Source organism: Cebus imitator, unplaced genomic scaffold (genome assembly GCF_001604975.1).
Source record: "Cebus imitator isolate Cc_AM_T3 unplaced genomic scaffold, Cebus_imitator-1.0 Scaffold348, whole genome shotgun sequence".
NCBI classification, from domain to species: Eukaryota; Metazoa; Chordata; class Mammalia; order Primates; family Cebidae; genus Cebus; species Cebus imitator.
The window spans coordinates 437878-439966 of record NW_016107663.1 but is presented as its reverse complement, the minus strand read 5'-3'; the positions used below and the strand labels follow the sequence as shown (position 1 = coordinate 439966).

The window sequence follows — 2089 nt, the reverse complement described above, 5'->3', positions numbered from 1 at the left end:
AGCCTGAACCTTCCACCGGAACCTATACACTTGATGCAGATGATGAGCTGTGAACAGCCTTTCTTTATGCCGTTAAGGAAACCCAAGTTAAACGAACTCTGATTAGTTGATTAATCAAATTGAAGCAAGGTGCCAGTAAAGCTAAATTTAACTGTGGTCTGTTCTAGATTCCAAAGTGCACATTTCCTCTTTTTTAGTTTTTTTTCCAACTCAGTGTAATTGGATTGTTGAGTCTGAGTGATAGGTATATGAAGAGTTTATCACACTTCTTTTGTGCACATCTGAAATTTTTCATAATAAAAATCTAAACGGGGCCAGGTGCGGTGGCTCACGCCTGTAATCCCAACACTTTGGGAGGCCAAGGCGGGCAGATCACAAGGTCAAGAGTTGGAGACCAACCTGACCAACATGGTGAAACCCTGTCTCTTCTAAAAATACAAAAATTAGCCGGGCGTAGTGGCACATGCCTGTGGTCCCAGCTACTTGGGAGGTTGAGGCAGGAGTATTGCTTAAACCCAGGAGGCGGAAGTTGCAGTGAGCCAGGATTGCACCACTGCACTCCAGCCTGGCAACAGAGCAGGACTCCGCCTCTAAATAAGTAAATAAATAAACAAACAAACAAATAAAAAAAAACTAAAAATACAAAATTTAGCCTGGCATGGTGGTGCGTGCCTGTAGTCCCAGCTACTCAAGAGGCTGAAGCAGGAGAATCACTTGAACCCAGAGGCTGAGGTTGCAGTGAGCCAAGATTGCACCACTGTACTGCAGGCTGGGTGAGACTGTGTCAAAAAGAAAAAAAAACCTAAAAGGAAACAATCTCTCTCTGTTTCTTTCCTTTCCTTTCAGCACCACCCCCGCCTCAGTAACTAGCCTGACTTGATTACTTGATGAGTGCTTGTCTACAATGTAACTCCTAAACTTCCTGCTATGAGAGACTTGCCTGGACTCCTGAAACATGCTTTTTTGGAGGAAATCAGGTGATATGAGACATTTAACTATGCTCTGAAGTTGCAAATGACATCATCAGTGAATTAGTTTTCTTTTTGCTTCTTTTCTTTGTTCTTCTAACCATATGCGTATGTAAATGTGTGCATGTGTATACCCTGAGAGTTTCTGCGCAGGGAGGAAGTGGTTCAATCTGCTTCTCTCTGAGCAGCCCTTGGCTTTTACAATAAAGAAATGACTCTGCCTTGTTTCTGATTCAGATGCAGCGTGAGGCTTGCTTTCATCCATGAGGTCTAAATTTAAACGCCTGTCTTCTCCCCCTATAAAACTTAATCCTCTTTCTCCATAACACTGTAGAAAAAAAAAAAAACAAAACTTGGCTTTACGTGGTGTTTAGCTTAGATCTGTAAGAGGAGCTTAAGTGTTGATTACAAGAAACACCAAGAGAATGAAAACTAGCTTGGAAACCTGATGTAGCTCAGAAAACTCCATATGACAAAGACACCACGCAGCGTATGTAGGCATCCAGGTTAGAAGGGCAGTGCACGGAAGCCTAATTGGTCAAGGCCATTGTCATGTTCCATCTGAGGACTGACTCAGTCCTCTCATTCCTTCAACCATAACTTCTATTCCTTTCCACACCTCTCCCACTGCTGTCTTCATTTCAGCAGAAAAAGACTATCTCTCTTGACCAAAATATAAGGCCCACAATAGTATCATTTTGCACATTTCACCCACCTTGTTTAAATTTTTATTTTGATATACAGTCGTCCCTGGATATCCGTAGTGGATGGGTTCCAGGACCTCCCTCCGATACCAAAATCCATGGATGTGCAAGTCCCTGATAAAAAATGGAGTAGTATTTGCATACAACCTATGCACATTTTCCCATATACAGAACATTAAATAATCTCTAGATTATTTATAATACCTAATAAAGTATAAAGGCTATATAAATAGTTGTCACATTGCATTGTTTAGGGAACAATGACAAGGGAAAAAAAAGTCTGCACATGTTCACCACAGACACAATAAAAAAATTTCTTTTTCTTTCTTTTTTTTTTTTTTGAGACGGAGTTTCGCTCTTGTTACCCAGGCTGGAGTGCAATGGCATGATCTCGGCTCACCGCAACCTCCGCCTCCT

At 41.6% G+C, this 2089-nt stretch overlaps 1 long non-coding RNA gene across 3 annotated transcripts in view; it reads right to left on the bottom strand.

Moving 5' to 3' along the window:
• LOC108287577 overlaps window positions 1–2089 on the bottom strand; it is a 26159-nt gene that overhangs the window by 4819 nt on the left and 19251 nt on the right. Inside the window, exon 3 of one of the 3 annotated variants that reach the window (XR_001818390.2) lies at window positions 552–565. The exons of 1 other annotated variant lie outside the window; for it this stretch is intronic. This is a non-coding gene — a long non-coding RNA (uncharacterized LOC108287577). Of the gene's footprint in view, window positions 1–551; window positions 566–1709; window positions 1787–2089 lie in introns of those variants that run through there. One more of the 3 variants, XR_005196533.1, reaches the window with a different exon arrangement.